General features: G+C 36.8%; 4 long non-coding RNA genes across 4 annotated transcripts; 2 read left to right on the top strand and 2 right to left on the bottom strand.

The window, feature by feature from the left end:
• Positions 1-9,306: 9,306 nt before the first annotated feature.
• LOC125208222 (uncharacterized) lies at positions 9,307-10,579 on the bottom strand. Its single transcript, XR_007174073.2, has 2 exons — positions 10,140-10,579; positions 9,307-9,646 (listed from the first exon to the last, which is right to left on the bottom strand). It is a non-coding gene; the product is annotated as an uncharacterized LOC125208222 (long non-coding RNA).
• LOC148923434 (uncharacterized) lies at positions 9,594-11,737 on the top strand. Its single transcript, XR_016132643.1, has 3 exons — positions 9,594-9,720; positions 9,797-9,864; positions 11,029-11,737. It is a non-coding gene; the product is annotated as an uncharacterized LOC148923434 (long non-coding RNA).
• A 5,286-nt stretch (positions 11,738-17,023) lies between these two features.
• Positions 17,024-18,296, bottom strand: LOC148923433 (uncharacterized). The gene is made up of 2 exons (XR_016132291.1): positions 17,857-18,296; positions 17,024-17,363 (listed from the first exon to the last, which is right to left on the bottom strand). It is a non-coding gene; the product is annotated as an uncharacterized LOC148923433 (long non-coding RNA).
• On the top strand, positions 17,311-19,544 carry LOC125204957 (uncharacterized). Its single transcript, XR_007173680.2, has 4 exons — positions 17,311-17,437; positions 17,514-17,581; positions 18,746-18,808; positions 19,266-19,544. It is a non-coding gene; the product is annotated as an uncharacterized LOC125204957 (long non-coding RNA).
• The last annotated feature ends 480 nt before the right edge of the window (positions 19,545-20,024 follow it).

The following is a 20,024-nucleotide window of genomic DNA, read 5'->3' as shown; positions in this document are numbered from 1 at the left end:
TAGTTACTATTATTAACTTCTAATTCTAAAAACTGATTAGCATGCGAAATTTAAACCAACGTATCGGTACGATAAACTGAGAACCGAGCACCAAATTTTGGTACGACTTACGGAAATATTAGTATGTTAATAATATTGAAGAGTCACGTATCGAAATGCGGCATTACCGAAATTTGGTACACCAAAAAATCGGAAAAGATATACGGTAAGACAATTTAAATTTGGTATACCAAAAAATCAGCAAGGTAATTTTGGTAAGGTATGTCCTACCGGCCCACTCTTATAATTTTATGAAACAACGTAATTCATTAAAATTGAAATTAAAGGTGAATTTATGAAGAGATTGACAACAAGGGAAAGCCGACGGGGTACATTGCGAAGATCGGAACAAAGGGGATACAGGGGCTAAGGCGATCTGCGTTCGATCTGCTGATTTGATAGCGCGGGAGGATGCGTGGAATTGATACTTATCTGTTCTGTGGAAACTCTATGACATTAGTTTTGATTGAAGTTGAATTGTGCCGCCTGTTTTTGAAGGAAAAAATGCAGAAGAAGAAGGGAGAGTAAGCGGAGAAGATTAGGAACAAGGTCGGACTAGTGCACAAAATGAATCTATCATCTATCACCACCACCAACAAAATGTTTGAATATTAATCATTTAATTTTGTTGTTTAGACTTAGATTTGTCATATTTGAAGTAGTAAACTTTGTTTTTTCAAGAATGACAACTTTGAGTGTATATTATTTTTATATTTATATACTCCAGTGTTTGTTTATATGATTAATGAGTCTTCTTATTTATTGTTAAGTGCATCCACATACATGCTCTTGCCAAGAGCACAGATGTGTGTCCGGATCCACCTATATTCATTTTAATTCCCTGTTCTTCCGCAAGAGCACAACATCCACATTCATGCTCTTCCGCAAAATCATACTGATCAAGGGTGTCATCATTCTATTATTCAATTTAAATACTTCAATTACTAAAAACATTTCCCAAATATTGAAATGCATTCAAAATACCTGAATATTATTACATATTACTAAAAATTAAAATTAAAAATTATATAATTAAATTCATAAAATTAAAAAAAAGAAAGATGAAGGTGAGTTGTATGAAAAAATATGAGAAAAGTATGAATGAGAGATAATTTGATGTAAAAAATGGATGATGAATGTGAGTATTTAAAGATTATTTTGGGATATTTTTTTTTTAAATCAATTTTTTTAAAAAAACTGTAAAATAATGGTTATATTTTTGGGAATCCGAATTTTTTTATTTTTTTATTTTTTTCTGCATTATTCTCGATTTTTTATGAATTTTATTAAAAAAATATAAATGTAACTGAATAAAAACGAGCCACAATCGCGCATGGGGCGATTGGACATCACCACCCAATCAGGAGGCGCCACGTGAGCGTGCTCTTCGGCACATCGGTGCTATTAAGCAAGAGCACAACGGCGAGCACAGTCTTGCTCTTGCCGACGGCACGGACGGTGCTCTTGTTGTACCTCACATCAAACCATCTGTAGCACTCATAGCTGCAACTCTAACTCGATTATTTCCTAATAATTGTTGTACCTCACAAGTCACATTAATTGGTTGACCAACAGTATCTCGGCCTTTAACTACCAGAGTGTTATAAATATTAGGCATCTGGCCTGGCGGAAAAGCCGCATCTAGTACCGGACCAATGATTTGGATAATACGCCCCAGGTTCTTTTTTTCAAGCGTGGAAACCCCAGAACCAGAAGTAGTAGGATTCATTCTCATAATATAATAAATAAATAAAATATGTCGAAATTTTTTTGTGAAAATTATCGAATTCAAAATAAATGTCCGATAGTATGTCGATCGGTTAATTCAATAACAAATGGGAGTTAGCACTCAATTTTGGTGGTGTCCTCTAAGAGCACCGTTGCGCATACTCTAAAGAACTGAAAATGAAAACTTTAAAATTTGATAGAATTAGCTTATGCAAGAATAAAGACCCTTAAAAATATATCTAGAAAAAATATACTCCACTAGTATTGCAAAACATTACAATGAGGTGATCATTTTTGAGAAAATTAGGCGGGTCAACTCGAACATTAGCCGGTAGTGAAATTCACTACTCACTGCAAGAACCATAGGTGGGTAATCAGGGGAGGGGAGGCTGCAGCTGGGCACAAAGCCGAATTGGGGGCTGAGTTTGATCTTGCCGGGTATCGGGGGAATCTGGGAATGGACATATGGAAAAGAGGCAATTGGGGGAAAAGTCGGGGAACGGGGGTAGTCGGGTTCGAACCCTAAATTCATAGGTATATTCCAGTTGGGGAGGGCCAAGACATTTAGTACGTCTATTTCTGGTTAAACCCAGGAGGAGAAGAGAGAGACTGGGAGGATGGAGAAAACTAACGCGATTAGCTTGATCATTGCCATTCTCTCCGGGCTGGAGACACTTCGATTTCTTAAACACAGTGATTTGAAAATTTGATTTCTTTGATAATTTTAATTAATAATCTAGTTTGTAGCCTGATTTAAACGTTTTGTTTTAGGTTCCAAATTTGTAGCCTAATAAAATTCTAGTCTAATTAATTCACATCCAATTATCCCGCAGCTCGAGTATAGACTAACTAAAATACTACTCCCTCCTTATCTAAAAATTTGTCACCTTATTTTTCATTTTCGTTTGTCTCCAAAAATTTGTCACCTTTCACTTTTATCATTAGGGTCAAATCAACTAGAATTTTCTCAGTCTCTTTTTTAATCGAATTTTCAAGATTTTTCCATATTTTTTTTCGGAAGATCCACGGTTTTCTTTAAGTTCTAGTACATTTTAGTTCAAAGAAAATTAAAATTGGAACCGAACAAAGAAGATTTTTCACAATTTTGATATTGGCAATTCTAGTTCTGATTTAAATTTAGCTATTTGGACATAGACTTTTAAGAAATATTATGAGTTAGAAAAAATTAGTAAAACGTGAATTCCATTTTAAAACTCTTTGTTCCATAATAGTAGTACTTACTATTGTCCAAAACACACTTATATAACACTCCTACTAAATAATTCGAATATTAACTACAAAGAAATGATATGCTACATACTTTGTATGAGCTCTTTATGTGAGCACCACTCCCGTTTAACACATGTTTTACGTTGTTCGTTTCGATTCATATATATAGTTTGATTCTAATACATTAAAAAATGTTATTGAAGTTTTTAATTTCACAAAGTTCATAAAAATCAAAGCTCGATTTATTTGTTTAATTTATTTAAAATTATAGAGAAAACGAGCAAATCGAGCTTTGATTTTTATGAATTTTGTGAAATTAAAAACTTCAATAACATTTTTTAATGTATTAGAATCAAACTAATTATACAAATTAAAACGAACAATAATAAACATACATCAAACGAGAGTGATGCTCACATAAGGTATGTAGCATATTATTCCTCGTTAAGTAGAAACCATTTAAACAAACATACACACCCACGATGCTAGAAATTCTTAAAGCCACGTTAAAGCATAAAATAAACATGCATGTTTCTAAAAAATAAAAACTCAAAAAACCACCTAATGATTCCTGCATAACCATGATCTAGCAAAACTAATTGTACCAAATGGAAAAAAGAAGCATTAGAGCAAATCCCTTAAGGTGCACCGCTTTAGGTGGGCGGATGATGCAAATCCCTTATGGCGTACCTGATCAATCGTCCGTGGACTAAGAGTCGGCTGATAGAATCAGACGATGCAACTTGTTTTTGTTTTTGTTTTCTTTTTTCTTTTTATTTTCTTATCTATAATTATACATCTTTTCCATTCATTTTTCAATCAATCTTTCTTTCCCCAACTCCATTCTCTCTCACTTTATCAGAATGAATCGCGACGAGACGTCACTACCTCGGAGGGTGTTACTCTGGCCTTGACTTGTGCCATATTCAATTGCGTGAATAGGGTCGCGGCTGATTGCTTGGCCGAAATGGAATGTGAGCGTGAGCGTGAACATGCTGAGTAGGTCCGAAGGCCAAGGCCAATCCGTCGTCAGACCTTTGTCCACTGTGACCATGACCTGGCTCACCAACGTTTGTTCGCAGACTATTTTACTAATAAACCACGGTGGGGCCCGACGGTTTTTCACCGCCGATTTAGAATGCAGAAGGATCTTTTTTTGCTCATTGTTCACATGTTCGAGGCACATGATACATACTTCCAGTATCGGGCTGATGGCATCAGTAGACCTAGACTGCTACCGTCGCAGAAATGCACGGTTGCGCTCCATCAATTGTCCTACGACACCACGATGGACATGTTCGATGAGTATCTTCACGACAGGGAGACAACTGACCGCGACTGAAGAAATTTTGCAAGGGAGTCGTGGAGGCTTTCCGGAACACATATTTGCGAAGGCCCATAGTTAGGGATGCCAATTTAGCCCGAAACCCGTGGGTCGACCCGAATAACCCTGTAAAATCATAGGGCTAGGGCCGGAAGATCGCAACCCAAATGCAGAATCGGGCTACACGGGCTGACCCGTTCGGGTCGGTGGTTTATGCGGGCTGGCCCGGGTGGGTTGCGGGTGTCACACCTCAACCCTTATGACATATGCACTTACTATAAATAAATTTTAAATATTAAATAAATTAACCCACGCTTCAAGTACATAAAACGCACATATTATATCATTTCAAAAATCAACATTTATCAAGTACATATTTCAAAACATTCTAAAACCGTAGTGGGACCCTCTCACCACTCTATATACTACACATTTATTTACATGCAAAAATGATGAGGAAGAGAAGTTGCCAAAATGCGTCAGCCGCCGACCCTTATAACATGTGGAGTTCCTATGACCCATATCAATCAAAAACTTCACTGATATCTTATTCCTGAAAAATATTAGTGGTTTATATGAGCCACAACTCAGTGTATATAAACCTTACCTTTAATTCCACATGTCAGATATCAAACATATGCTTTAACCAATATATAAAACAATAATCAACAAATATTAAAATTAAATCCATATACATATGCACGTGCCACTCTGTTCAGTTTATTATTCTGTGACAAATCAAGCCTGACATCTGTCCGGGATTCCATTGTATCTGACCCGAAGGTCTCATTGCCATTGTACATATATATATGACCCGAAGGTCCATTGCCATTGTATATATGACCCGTAGGTCTCATTGTCATTGTATACATATATATGACCCGAAGGTCCATTGCCATTGATATCAGACCCAGGGCATGACTGTCACAAATCCTCTTTAATCCAATGATTCAAATAATTCCAAAACCATGTGCAAACATATCAATTGCATCAATTATATATTTCTATCATATAACTCATTTATAATATATAAACCATATTCATTGCATATTACACCATCTATATCAAATAACACATAATTATATCATAGTCACATCATATAATCAATTATTCACTTTATTTAACACTTAGCAAAGAATCACATAAAACATGTAAAATTAAAAGTGTGATTTATACACACCTGATTACGATAGATAATCTTGCTTTAACACCAATTCCGCCTCCTACACTATGACCCTCAAGTCTATTTTTCTTTTCTTTATCTTCTTCCGTATTTTTCTACTCACTTTCAAACCTAAGCTTCCTCGTGAATATATAGATGCATATGGCGGTGTAATAGACCGACTCTTATTTAGGCACTAACTAATACTATAAAACAATTAATATTTATGCTAATGAGATTAGATCTGCTGCGCGCTATATGTAAGCGACCGATGAGCGACATCCGACGTGGATTACACATCAATTTTCTTTTCTTTTTTTAATAGTTTTTCTTATATTATATTTTCCCCACTTTGTTTTCTCCTTCATTCTGAATCGGTTTAAATCAGTTTAATCTGATTTCACCGAACGCTGTACAAATTCAAGCCACTGAACCTTTTTTTTATTTTTATATGGTTGCATCTCCTTGAAAAATCCATTGTCATCTTCGCTCTTCCCTATCCATTTCCTCACGTTTTTCCTCTATTATCTACAAATTGTAATTTTGTTGGGCACTTTATAAAATCAAATTCCCCTAATCTGAGCCATTTCAATGAGTTTAGACTTTAGATTGAACTAGAACTGTTATATCATGGTTGTGATTGCAAATCGAATATATAGAATGAAAGGATTTCAAAACTAGTTCACTATTAAATTTTCTTGGCGTTCTTCTAAATCCCTCTTATAAATAGCATATAATGAAATATATGCAACATCGATTTCAGTTTCACAAAATTTCAAGAAGCACTGTAGAAACTCATCTGGTGAGAAAAATAATTGCAGAATCAATTGACGATGTGCAAAAGTACTCATTCAACAAGATTTATAAGAAGAAATGCCATTCATTAAATTGTGGAGAGTTTTGATCCTAAGTTTAGACTTTAGATTGAACTAGAACTGTTATATCATGGTTGTGATTGCAAATCGAATATATAGAATGAAAGGATTTCAAAACTAGTTCACTATTAAATTTTCTTGGCGTTCTTCTAAATCCCTCTTATAAATAGCATATAATGAAATATATGCAACATCGATTTCAGTTTCACAAAATTTCAAGAAGCACTGTAGAAACTCATCTGGTGAGAAAAATAATTGCAGAATCAATTGACGATGTGCAAAAGTACTCATTCGACAAGATTTATAAGAAGAAATGCCATTCATTAAATTGTGGAGAGTTTTGATCCTATGGTGAATAAATTGATTGACTAAGTCGAATAAATTTGGTGATAAGAAAATTGAGAGACGGAAGGTCTAGTGCAAATATTCCATCAATGGCGTCGATAGGAACGAGAATTAGAGGATGGAAGCAATAACATTATAATGTGAATAAAATATAAGACGGGAGGAAAGAGAAAATATTGAGTGATATAAACTCAAAAAATTAATGGTGACACTGCCATATCAGCATAGTCGCCTACAAGGCGCTCAAGTAGTGTCGCTTAGGAGATCAACTCTCTTATGCTAATTAGTGTTGTACTCAGAATAACTTATAAATATTACGGCAGGAATGATGATACTAATACTAATAATATATAGTCATGTGTATCCATTTGGCCTAAGTTGCATTTTCAATAATTCTTGAAATTAGAAATCATGATGAGAGTTGCTAAATTCTTACACGTATCCATGCATAAAACTTTTATGTATATCTCATAGTTAGTAAAACTAATTATACAAATGTTTATAAATTAACATGTTGTAAGTAGTGCTCCTATCTATATTCATAATTAAACAAACTCTTGCTTATTTATGTACATATACTAAGAACACGTGTATATATACATATTCAAAAATAATAGTTTTAAGAACATCCATTCACATTATTACACATGTATACACTTAAATTAAGTATTTAATACTTAAAGTAATATATGTAGATATAATATTTATTATGCAAATAATACTAAAAAATGTAATGATAAATAAAACTATTTTAATATGTAAAATGATGTATGTTTTGGATCATGGATGTTACGGCCGGTTAGCCCATGGATTGAGCATTTAAAATAAAAAATATAATTAAAATTTTGGATATGTATACTTATATGAAATATATATGGTAATATCAATATTAAACATAGCATTGATATGAAATATAGATGTTATTAACATGTACTCATATTAAACGCCACATTATGTCTTCCTCTAGGAGATAATGGTCCGGTTAAAGCTTCAAAAGCTATTGATGTAGAAGAATGTCATTCAACTCCGTAGAGTTTATTTTTTGACGTACTACTATATATACTACTATCCTTTTTAACTACTAAGAATTAATTTTTTTAATACAATTTCAACTCCTTTGAAATACAAGATTTCCATTTAATTGTAGTCAGATTCAGGTGTGCTACTAATTAAGATATATGTTTATGCATTTTGTTTTCGATTTTCAATTGCTATTATTTTCTTTCTCTTGATCACTTTGATAATACCTTACTATTTGCGACAATATGTTTTTATATAAGTTAGAATATTAGATTGGATAAAAAGTAGTGACACATAAGATCATTTTTTACCCGAATAGCCTGTGGTTAGCTCGAAACCTGAAGATTTAGGGCTAGGAATGAAAATTCACAACCCGAATAATCCACACCCAAATAGCTCGACAACTAGGGGTGGCAAATCGTGCGTGTTGGGTCGTTATCGTGTCGACACGATAACGACACGACTCGATAACAACAAACACGAACATGACCCGTTAAGAAAACTCCAAACACGAACACGAACACAACCCGCTACCCTCAGACACGAACCCGACACGTACACGACACGAACCACTTCGGGTCAACACGACACGATAACAACACATATATGACATAACACAATAAATGACACTATAATAATAATATTATAATATATTAATATTATTTCTAATATTAAATTTCAAATTTTAAATTTTAAATTTTAAATTTTAAAATAAATAAAATAATAATACTATTATAATATATTAATATTATTTCTTAACGTGTAACACGAACACGACACGAAGTTTACACGATAAGGACACGAACCCAATAAGCTTTGACACATATCCATTAATTTCGTGCGGGTTCGTGTCGTGCCAAAAATTGCCAGCTCTATCGACAACCCAAGTGGGTTAGCCCAATTAACATCCCTACCCACGACTACTGATTGCTAGTCCATGATGAACTTACATGAGAGGGTGCACAGATTTCCTAGAATACTAGGAAGCATAGACTGTATGCATTGGGAGTGGAAGAATGACCCGAACACATGTAAGGTCCAATTTACTAGTGGATACAAGGGCAGCCACCCGATGATGATCCTCAAAGCCATCACTGACCATCAGCTCTGGATCTAACATGCTTACTTCGGTGTGGCCGGATCAAACAACGACATCAACGCCCTGAACACATCGCATCTCTTCACCTAGCAATGCAATGGCAACGACTTGACCATCGAGTTCATTGCAAATGGACGCCAACATCATATGGGGTACTACTTGGCTGATGGCATATGCCCGAGGTAGCCTATTTTTGTGAAGACGATCACCTGCCCAACCGAAGAAACTTTTATTTGCTCAACGGCAGGAGACTGCACGAAAGGATATGGAGCAGACATTTGGTGTGCTCTAAGCGCGTTGGGCAATAGTGCAAGATCCGTGTAACACCCGTCTTTTAGTACCTTTCGCGATTAGTTTTGTTTTGAGAATGAGTGAGTGATAGACCTTGATTAAAATACCATCTTCGTTTTGTTTGGTTACGATTGGAAATAGTGAATGCTCGAATTGTTGTTGGTTAATCGTGTGGTGAAAATAGTCGACGAGATTGACGTGAGATTCGTTGATTAGAAAAATGGGCAGTCGTTGACAAGTACTCGGAATAACACCAAAGTACTAAAATAAAGACACAACAATTTAACCTATGTTCTGACTTAAATATATGGGCCTATTACTTTATCAATCTTGTTCTAGCCCCTTTTTTTGTTGGGAAGCCCAATAAAATAAATTCTTTTCTGCAGTCAAATTTTTGGTCAAATAATTCTCCCAACTTCTCCCACACGGTTTTGCCATATCTCCATCTTCCCTCAAAATCTCCAACTGATTTTCCTCTCCTTATTTTTAACTCACGCAGCCATCTCTTCCTCACCCATTCTTCCATCCAAAATCTGAGAAAAGAAATCGCAAATACCGTGAGTTCAACATCCAATCTGCTGTTATTTTCTTATCTTCTTCCACAAAGGTAAATTCTCCTTATTCCATTGAATATGAAAAATCTCCATACTTTGGTTCCATAATCAAAATTCTCAATATCACAGTTTGAGAGGAGAAACCGAGACTTATCATGAAATCAATTCTCCTGACTAGACAATTTTCTCTTCCGAAGGTATTTATACAAATTCCTGAAATTCTCTGCATTTCACATCATAGTTATATATATTCATAGTAGTTCACGGCTAGAAAAGATTTAGTCTTGAATTTCTTGAAACTTGTTGAAGGATATTTTTTTTTTTCCGCCTAAAGCTCCGATCTTTGATGCTTTAGAAGTTGCCATTTTATATCTCTTTTCAACCTAAATTCTGTGAGATACCTCTGCCCATTAATAAGTGAAATCAAACAAATAGAATTTCTAAATTTTGGGGAAAACAAAGAGGGACTTACCAGTTGTGGGTAGCGGCGCCGCCGAGGACGGATGCTGAGCCGGTTGGAGCTTAGCGGCGACGAAGGGGCAGTGACAGTAGCTATGGATGTTTTCCTTAATTTTTTAAGATAGTAGATAGGAAGGGAGATGAGCTTGCTGTTTCTGATTTGGGAATTTGAGATGAAAATTGAGAGGAGTTAGAGATGAGAGAGAGACGAGTTGTGCCGTTGAGGTTGTCTGTTCTTTTTGAGATTTATGAGAGAGATACGATGGTGGTGACAAGGAGTATACTTTTTACCCTTTTATTTACTTGTCATTTTCTTTAGTTTCATTTATGTAATGGGCCACTTTAATTTCATGAATTGGGCCTCTAACTAAATTCTTTGTATAATAGGCTTACTGGGGCATTTGTCTAGAAGTGGACCAGTTTAATTGTTTAGGTGGTTTGGTAGTATGGTGTATGGAGTTGTGTAGGAAGTTGTACGTGAGTTTGATTGGGAGTATAGTATGTATGTACTTTATTCTTTTGGCATATGATTTGTTTAGGCCAGTGAATTGTTTGCTAATTGCAATCGAATTTCGTTTCGGCCAATTTAACAGTACTTGCTTAGTTTGGGGGTTTAATTAATTATTTCGGGCCGTTTATTTGGCGATGAATTAAATCATGAAAATATGAGAACCTTATATTTATGGGATTTAGAATTTAGTCGCTTGGTCTATTTTTTTTAGTAATAACCGAGAGTTCAAGTATGTCGGCCACCATTGGGTTTTGTGTTTGATTGATGAGTCTGTTTTATTATTTATGTACGATGGATAAATTTTTCACACCCACATAGGATGCATGCATTGTCTTTAATTAAATTATTTAGCAAAGCCTGATTTTTTGCATATCATGTTTTTAAAAAAAAGGGTGAACTTTTGCACGTTGTTGAGGTTGGGACAGGAAGTTGGTGGAGGAGCTAAGCTTTTGAGGTGGGCTTTCGTTTTAAATAAGGACTATGTCCTAAATACTATTTTATGTGAAAGGAGGTGAAAATTTGTTTGTCTTGCCATGTTTTGTGTTTGAATGAACCTATCTGAAGTGTCTATGCCATGTATGTTTAATCGAATTCGGGTCCCAGTAGGACCGCAAACCCTGCTCGGACTAATGTACACACAGTAGATCGTGCGCTATCTCTTTGGAGTTGGCCGGTCTAGTGACTTGGTTCGTGGCCACGTTCCTTGTCATGTATGTTCAGATATGGTGATGGTGATGTGGATGGAAGATGGTTGCAACCGAACTTTATGTGAAAATGCTTTTTAGTGACTTGGGTTCTTTTCATTTAAAACCCCCAAGATCACTCGGTATGGCTTGACAAACTGATTTGGCATGTGTCCACTGAGTGCATCAAGTACTCAGCCCTGCATATTTGTTTTTCTTAATGTGAATTTGTTGGACAGTGAAGTATGAGGTATGAGGTATGAGGTATATTGTGAATTTGTTGATAGAATGGAAGTATGATGCTATGAACTTTGTATGCAAACATAGAATGCCCGAAATGTCTGTTAGATCGAACGATATCGAACTTAGTTGTAACAACGGCAATATCACTTTTCTGAGTGATAGGACAAATGGAAATATGTGGTGCGAATTCGAACTTATTTGGATAATTACAAATTCACTATTGTCTTTCGGAACGATAAGAATAATGAGAATGCGAAGAGACATTACGTACGATAATGAGTTCAAGAGGAAAAGGTGTGCAAATTGAAGAGAAGTTCCGAACGAGAAAATATTCGAGACAAGAGGAGATGTTAAATGATGTAATCCTACAACGGGGGGAAAATTGTACATGCGATCTAATAAGTTAAACCCAATCTTATGTCAAAAGTGGTGATGCGACGAAAACAGATGTTATTGCATGTTGAGAGCGGGAGTATAATTACAATGTTTTTAAGAGAATGATTGTTATGACTTGCAAAGAATATTATGAAGATATGGATTCTGATCATCGTTATTGGTGGTAACAGCACGAAGAATCTCAACTTGGAATCCACAGTTTCTTAGAACGATGTTACCATGTTTCGGCTTGTGAGAGATGAATGAGGGGGTGCGACCTTAATAGCTAGAACGAACGATTTTAATCAACAGTACTTACTTGGATTTTAAGAAGTTCTTCTTCGGGACCTTTCGAATAACCGTGAGCCCTTGTCCATTTAACACTTTCTTTGACTCATAATTGCAAGTAATGCCCATTATTTTTTTTCCTCCATTGAGTCATAACTCACTTTCAGTTCTTGGAAATTGGCATTTGCCTTTATAACTTTGGACACCTGGATTGATTGTAGCCTTTATAACTCATCATTCATAAGGACAATATTTTGACTTTGTGAGCCTCCGCCATTGAACTCTCTATTCCTAAAGTACTTGTAATTATGTCTTTCACTATGGTCACGTCTCTCATACATGTTGTAATTATGTCTTTCACTATGGCCACGTCTCTCATACATGTTTTCTATGGGATATTATTCTTCGAACTTTTATTCAGCTTTTCATTTTGTAACCATGTATGTGACAAGTTCTTTCTTATAGAAGTGAAATTCTTTTTGGTCCAGTCCCAATACATGTATCGTCTCCATATTAGAACTTTTCTTTCTGCAAAACGAGGTTACGACCTACATTTTGTACTTTCCCTTAACAGATTTAACCAGTTATTTTTTCAAAAGTCCTCTTGACTATGGCTGCCTTTCACAAACTTATGAACCCATTGGTGTGATATCATTATTCCATATTATGAATTTTGTTGAGCCATGATTAGTGTTGCTTCGTGGCAACTCCCTACGTTTGTAAATCCTCATGCAACTGATTGTTTCTAGCCATGATATGTTGGGATCATTATCCATTGATGTATAGATCATTCAGATTTGGTCGGACAACTGAATTATCTTGTTTAGTAGCCTATTTCAGGAATTGAGATTTATTTCAATTCCATCCAATTTTCGTGACCTATCTTATGATCTTTCAAGCTCCGTTGGGATGACCCAAACCAATTGTTGCAAGTTAGTGCTAAGATTCAAAACAAAAGTCGAGCTGAAATTGTAATTATTGTTTCGTTGAGTGATTCTGGAACTCTTCTAATTTAAGGACATTTTTAGCTGTGTTGTTATAATTTGAAATCGGTCCATATCCAAGTTAAGACTGTTTGATTAAATTTTGAGTTCTTGATACGTATTCTGAGTTCTTGATGCAACACTGTAAGGAAAGGCAAAAGCTTGATCTTTTGAGATACATGTGGGAAATAAATTTTTATAGACAGACACGCGCTGAAATGATACATCAACCAGAAGTATAGACATGACAAATAGTACGAGATGAGGAATATTTCGAATTTACGAACCGCTTGTAGCGATCTAGAAATTGAATGTCATGTTATGTACATAGATAATGATATTGGAGAACCTAATGTTAAGGAAAATTTTAGGCACATAGGCCTAATTATCTTGTACGGTGTAGTGATCTATATGAAACTAGTTGATCGATAGATATGAGGATGATGAATAAAACTAAGTGAATCACGAGGAATGGAGTATTTAAATATCACTACTACAATACGACAATCATGGCAAAAATACGAGTATGCTAACAAGGTAAATACCATCAACTAAGAGAGAAACGTCCTAGACGAGATATGTAAAGTAGGAAAAGCAATCGAAAGAAAGAACGCGTGGTAGCCCCAATACCTCCTCAACCCAAGTAAAGAGTTAGTAACATTATTATACGATTTTTCGCATACGAAGAAAATGGAAGGAATGTTGGAAGAAATATTTAATGATATGTTGGAAACTCATGTTGGAGTACCTTTCGTGACAAATCGACAACCGTAGTTTACAATTGACTTGGAGCCAAGATCAACCCTAAGTACTTAAGATAACATACAAAATGATGACTAAGGAGTTGGAAGAACTCACGATGCAACTGCAAGAACTGTAAGACCTGGGCTTCATCAAATTCAGTGTGCCAGCATGGGGTGCACCAATACTATTTCCGAAGAAGAATGACGGAACGCTGAGATGTGTACAAATTATCGAGAGCTGAACGAGATGACACTTTAGAACACGTTTCCACTATCGAGAATAGATGATTTATTTAATCAGCTTCGAGGAGCTGATATCCTTGTGAAAATGGATTTGACATCTGAATACCATCAACTAGAGTCTGACGAGAAGATGTACCCAAGACGGCTTTCCGAACTAGGTACGGCCACTATGAGTTTATAGTGATGCCTTTCGGATTAACAAATGCCCCGGCTGTATTTATGGACCTTATGAATCGTGTGTTTCATCCATACTTGGACAAGTTCGTCCTAGTCTTCATAGATGATGTACTTATCTACTCAAAGAACAAGGAGGAACATGAAGAGCATTTGAGGACTACCTTGGAGACGTTAAGGGCAGAGAATCTCTATGCTAAGTTCAGCAAATGCGAGTTTTGGCTTAAGGAAGTGAATTTCCTTGGACACATAGTGACCGCGGATGGAATTCGAATGAACCCTGCAAAGGTAGAAGCGGTACAACAATGGAAGTCACCGACTATACCAAATGAGATTCGGAGTTTCTTAGAACTAGCGGGATATTATCGGAGATTCATCGAGGGATTTTCAAAGATAGCAAGGCCAATGACTCAACAATTGAAGAAGTGAGTCAAAGTGAATTGGACACCGGAATGTGAGGCGAGTTTCCAGTTGTTGAAGAAGAAGTTGACCACCGTACCGATTCTCGCTGTGCCAGAGCCCGACACTAACTATGTGGTATATACTGATGCATCGATGGTTGGACTGGGATGTGTACTTATGCAGAATGGGAAAGTGGTTGCGTATGCATCAAGGCAGTTGAGGCCACATGAGTTGAACTACCCGACGCATGACTTGGAGTTGGCCGCAGTTGTACATGCTTTGAAGATTTGGAGACACCATCTTTGTGGAGTTCGGTATGAGATATATACAGAGACCATAAAAGCCTCAAGTACTTTTTGAACAAAAGGATTTTGACATGCGCCAACGTAGATAGCTCGAGTTGGTGAAGGATTACGATTGTAACATAAACTACCACCCAGGAAAGGCGAACGTAGTGGCTGATGCCCTAAGTAGAAAGTCTCAACCTCAATTAGCCACTTTTCTCACAAATGAAGAGCACTTGATACAAGAGTTCAGTAGGATGCAATTGGAAGTTGTGAGAGCGCCCAAGACAGTACAAGGAAGGATCGCCACCTTGGTGATGGAACCTGACCTAAGAGCTAGAATTGTCGAGGCTCAAAGATGCGATACTCTACTAGAGAAAATCCGTTCGGGAGTGAGGGCAGGAGAACAAGAAAATTTTCACGAGGAGGCGGATAATGCCCTCACCTACAAGGGAAGGTTGTGTGTGCCTAAAGACGAAGAACTTAGGAATGAAATCATGAGGGAAGCGCATGAAACACCATATACTGCGCATCCCGGGAGTACCAAGATATATCAAGATTTGAAGAGACAGTTTTGGTAGAATGGCATGAAAAAGCATGTTGCGGCATTTGTGGAGAGGTGTCTAGCATGTCAACAAGTGAAAGCCCTACATCAACGACCCTAAGGGAGACTGCAACCACTAGAGATTCCGGAATGGAAAGGGGAGCATGTTGCAATAGACATCGTGACAGGATTACCGAGATCTCAACGAGGAAACACGGTTATTTGGGTGATTATTGATCGTCTCACCAAATCTGCCCACTTTGTACCGGTTCGTGATACTTATGGAGCTAATAAGTTGTCCAAGATGTATGTGCGAGAGATCATACGCTTACATGGAATACCGGTGACAATTACATGTGATCGTGATTCGAAGTTTACATCTAGATTTTGGATGAGCCTACAGCGAGAGTTATGCACCAAGTTGAATTTCAGTACTGCGTTCCACCCGCAGACTGATGGACAAACAGAGAGGACGATACAAACTTTGGAGGACATGTTGAGAGCTGTAGTGCTAGATCGAGGAGTAGGATGGGAGGAAGTATTGCCACTAATAGAGTTCGCTTACAACAATAGTTACCAGGCGACTATTAACATGGCCCCGTATGAGGCATTGTATGGGAAGAAATGTAGATCTCCACTTTATTGGGATGAAGTGGGTGAGAAGAGTCCTTGGACCTGATTCCGTGGAAGAAATGATAGAGATTGTCCGACAAATCCGTGAGAGGATCAAGGAAGCTCAGGATCGACAGAAATCGTATGCTGATGTTCGAAGAACTGATCTACAGTTCGAAACAGGTGATAAAGTCTTTCTAAAAGTAGCTTCGTCTAAAGGGATAACTCGGTTCGGTGTGAAGGGCAAGTTGAGACCACGATTTATTGGACCGTATGAGATTCTTGATAGAGTAGGTCCCGTAGCGTATAGATTGGCATTACCACCATGCTTTGGGAATGTGCACGATGTCTTCCATGTGTCAGAATTTGAGGAAGTATGTGTTCAACCCTAGCCACATAATTCATCAATAGGAGATGATGATCTTGAATCTGAATTTGAGTTATGAAGAGAAGCCTGAAGCTATTCTAGATCGGAAGGTTCAAGAGTTAAGAAACAAGTCTATTGCTTCAGTGAAGGTTCGGTGGAGAAATCATGGTGTTGAGGAAGCTACGTGGGATCTAGAAGACAAGATGAAGGAGAAGTACCCGGAACTGTTCGAATAATCTAAGCAAATTTCGGGACGAAATTTTTGTGAAGGTGGGTAGATTGTAACACCCGTCTTTTAGTACCTTTCGCGATTAGTTTTGTTTTGAGAATGAGTGAGTGATAGACCTTGATTAAAATACCGTCTTCGTTTTGTTTGGTTACGATTGGAAATAGTGAATGCTCGAATTGTTGTTGGTTAATCGTGTGGTGAAAATAGTCGACGAGATTGACGTGAGATTCGTTGATTAGAAAAATGGGCAGTCGTTGACAAGTCCTCGGAATAACACCAAAGTACTAAAATAAAGACACAACAATTTAACCTATGTTCTGACTTAAATATATGGGCCTATTACTTTATCAATCTTGTTCTAGCCCCTTTTTTTGTTGGGAAGCCCAATAAAATAAATTCTTTTCTGCAGTCAAATTTTTGGTCAAATAATTCTCCCAACTTCTCCCACACGGTTTTGCCATATCTCCATCTTCCCTCAAAATCTCCAACTGATTTTCCTCTCCTTATTTTTAACTCACGCAGCCATCTCTTCCTCACCCATTCTTCCATCCAAAATCTGAGAAAAGAAATCGCAAATACCGTGAGTTCAACATCCAATCTGCTGTTATTTTCTTATCTTCTTCCACAAAGGTAAATTCTCCTTATTCCATTGAATATGAAAAATCTCCATACTTTGGTTCCATAATCAAAATTCTCAATATCACAGTTTGAGAGGAGAAACCGAGACTTATCATGAAATCAATTCTCCTGACTAGACAATTTTCTCTTCCGAAGGTATTTATACAAATTCCTGAAATTCTCTGCATTTCACATCATAGTTATATATATTCATAGTAGTTCACGGCTAGAAAAGATTTAGTCTTGAATTTCTTGAAACTTGTTGAAGGATATTTTTTTTTTTCCGCCTAAAGCTCCGATCTTTGATGCTTTAGAAGTTGCCATTTTATATCTCTTTTCAACCTAAATTCTGTGAGATACCTCTGCCCATTAATAAGTGAAATCAAACAAATAGAATTTCTAAATTTTGGGGAAAACAAAGAGGGACTTACCAGTTGTGGGTAGCGGCGCCGCCGAGGACGGATGCTGAGCCGGTTGGAGCTTAGCGGCGACGAAGGGGCAGTGACAGTAGCTATGGATGTTTTCCTTAATTTTTTAAGATAGTAGATAGGAAGGGAGATGAGCTTGCTGTTTCTGATTTGGGAATTTGAGATGAAAATTGAGAGGAGTTAGAGATGAGAGAGAGACGAGTTGTGCCGTTGAGGTTGTCTGTTCTTTTTGAGATTTATGAGAGAGATACGATGGTGGTGACAAGGAGTATACTTTTTACCCTTTTATTTACTTGTCATTTTCTTTAGTTTCATTTATGTAATGGGCCACTTTAATTTCATGAATTGGGCCTCTAACTAAATTCTTTGTATAATAGGCTTACTGGGGCATTTGTCTAGAAGTGGACCAGTTTAATTGTTTAGGTGGTTTGGTAGTATGGTGTATGGAGTTGTGTAGGAAGTTGTACGTGAGTTTGATTGGGAGTATAGTATGTATGTACTTTATTCTTTTGGCATATGATTTGTTTAGGCCAGTGAATTGTTTGCTAATTGCAATCGAATTTCGTTTCGGCCAATTTAACAGTACTTGCTTAGTTTGGGGGTTTAATTAATTATTTCGGGCCGTTTATTTGGCGATGAATTAAATCATGAAAATATGAGAACCTTATATTTATGGGATTTAGAATTTAGTCGCTTGGTCTATTTTTTTTAGTAATAACCGAGAGTTCAAGTATGTCGGCCACCATTGGGTTTTGTGTTTGATTGATGAGTCTGTTTTATTATTTATGTACGATGGATAAATTTTTCACACCCACATAGGATGCATGCATTGTCTTTAATTAAATTATTTAGCAAAGCCTGATTTTTTGCATATCATGTTTTTAAAAAAAAGGGTGAACTTTTGCACGTTGTTGAGGTTGGGACAGGAAGTTGGTGGAGGAGCTAAGCTTTTGAGGTGGGCTTTCGTTTTAAATAAGGACTATGTCCTAAATACTATTTTATGTGAAAGGAGGTGAAAATTTGTTTGTCTTGCCATGTTTTGTGTTTGAATGAACCTATCTGAAGTGGCTATGCCATGTATGTTTAATCGAATTCGGGTCCCAGTAGGGCCGCAAACCCTGCTCGGACTAGTGTACACACAGTAGATCGTGCGCTATCTCTTTGGAGTTGGCCGGTCTAGTGACTTGATTCGTGGCCACGTTCCTTGTCATGTATGTTCAGATATGGTGATGGTGATGTGGATGGAAGATGGTTGCAACCGAACTTTATGTGAAAATGCTTTTTAGTGACTTGGGTTCTTTTCATTTAAAACCCCCAAGATCACTCGGTATGGCTTGACAAACTGATTTGGCATGTGTCCACTGAGTGCATCAAGTACTCAGCCCTGCATATTTGTTTTTCTTAATGTGCAGATTGAGCGACGACGGGTGTGGAGGATGTTGAGCAGAATTCATGGATTATTTATGTTTGGCTTAATATTGTTAGATATGTCGTGTCTTCATACTCGGCATTTTCCGTGTCTTGAACGCTTCCGCTAGGTGTCTTTTCTTCAAAATTGTTTTAGTATTGAGAACCTAACTCTTTTCAAAATTGTCTACTTTCTAGTCTTTATTTCTTAGAATTGGTACTTTGTTGAAATGATACTATGTTGTTTTCTAAGTTATTTCAATTATTTAAATATTTTGGTCAAAGATGTGTGTTTCCCCCTTTCTTCCCCGCTTCTTTAATCATCCCCTAGTCGCGATCAACCGTATTTTCTATCCTTAGAAAATACGGGCGTGACAATCCGGCTCGATTCTGGTACAATGATAGTCGACGATGAAGGTACAAGATACCAATTGGGGCAATGAGGAAGCTACACCTAGCTCCGGTGTGGCGACCCTGCCCCATGTTCGAGGATTACCGATGGGCTATAATGAGGTTCTAGCGGCACAGGTCTAAATGCACAACCAACAAGACCATGCTCGCCTCGTGTCTGACATTGGCGAAATTTGGTCATGTAATTGCTGTTTAAACTGTAGATATTTTACAAGTATTTCTTATTGTATTCTTTTGAGTTTTAAAATAAAATGAAGTCTTAAATTTATATATATTTTGCAATTTTATTTTATTTAAATACTAATAAAAGTAAATATAAATACAAAATTGTTGTTAAAAAGATAGGGGGCTAT

This window comes from Salvia hispanica, chromosome 6 (genome assembly GCF_029641045.1).
Source record: "Salvia hispanica isolate PSC_SH4W2 chromosome 6, Shi_PSC_v1, whole genome shotgun sequence".
NCBI lineage: Eukaryota > Viridiplantae > Streptophyta > Magnoliopsida > Lamiales > Lamiaceae > Salvia > Salvia hispanica.
This window is presented reverse-complemented; position numbering and strand designations above follow the sequence as displayed.